Below are 447 nucleotides of genomic sequence, written 5' to 3' on the forward strand. Positions count from 1 at the left end.
CGCGTTAACCCCTTCGCGGCCCGCGCGGCGCCGGGCGGGGACGCGGGGCGTGGACGCCTCGCCCGCCCCGCCCGCCCCGCCCGGCCCGGCCCTGCCCGGTCCGACGGCCCCGGGGCAGCAGTGGTCCGAGCCGCTGGAGCTCAGGACCAGAGGCGACGCGGCACCTTTAAGCCCCCGAGAGCAGCTGGTCATTCAGGGAGAATCCCCCCGTGGGCGGAGGGGCGGCGGTGGTCCAAGGGGTGGGAAAGAAACCCGGGGAAGAAGAAAAAGGACTCCAGACGCCTACCTAGCCCCGAGGGTCACTGGTCAAGCTCCCCTCCCGGCACGGATTTGCCCCCGCAGCACCCTCTGGTGGACTTGCTGTCCGTTCTATCTGAGGTTCAACGTCCTGGAATCCCCAACACCAGGAAGCTTAGCGTTTTGGGACTCGATAGTTTTTCCGCGATT

The sequence above is a fragment of the Oryx dammah genome, unplaced genomic scaffold (assembly GCF_014754425.2).
Source record: "Oryx dammah isolate SB20612 unplaced genomic scaffold, SCBI_Odam_1.1 HiC_scaffold_13, whole genome shotgun sequence".
In the NCBI taxonomy this organism is placed as follows: domain Eukaryota; kingdom Metazoa; phylum Chordata; class Mammalia; order Artiodactyla; family Bovidae; genus Oryx; species Oryx dammah.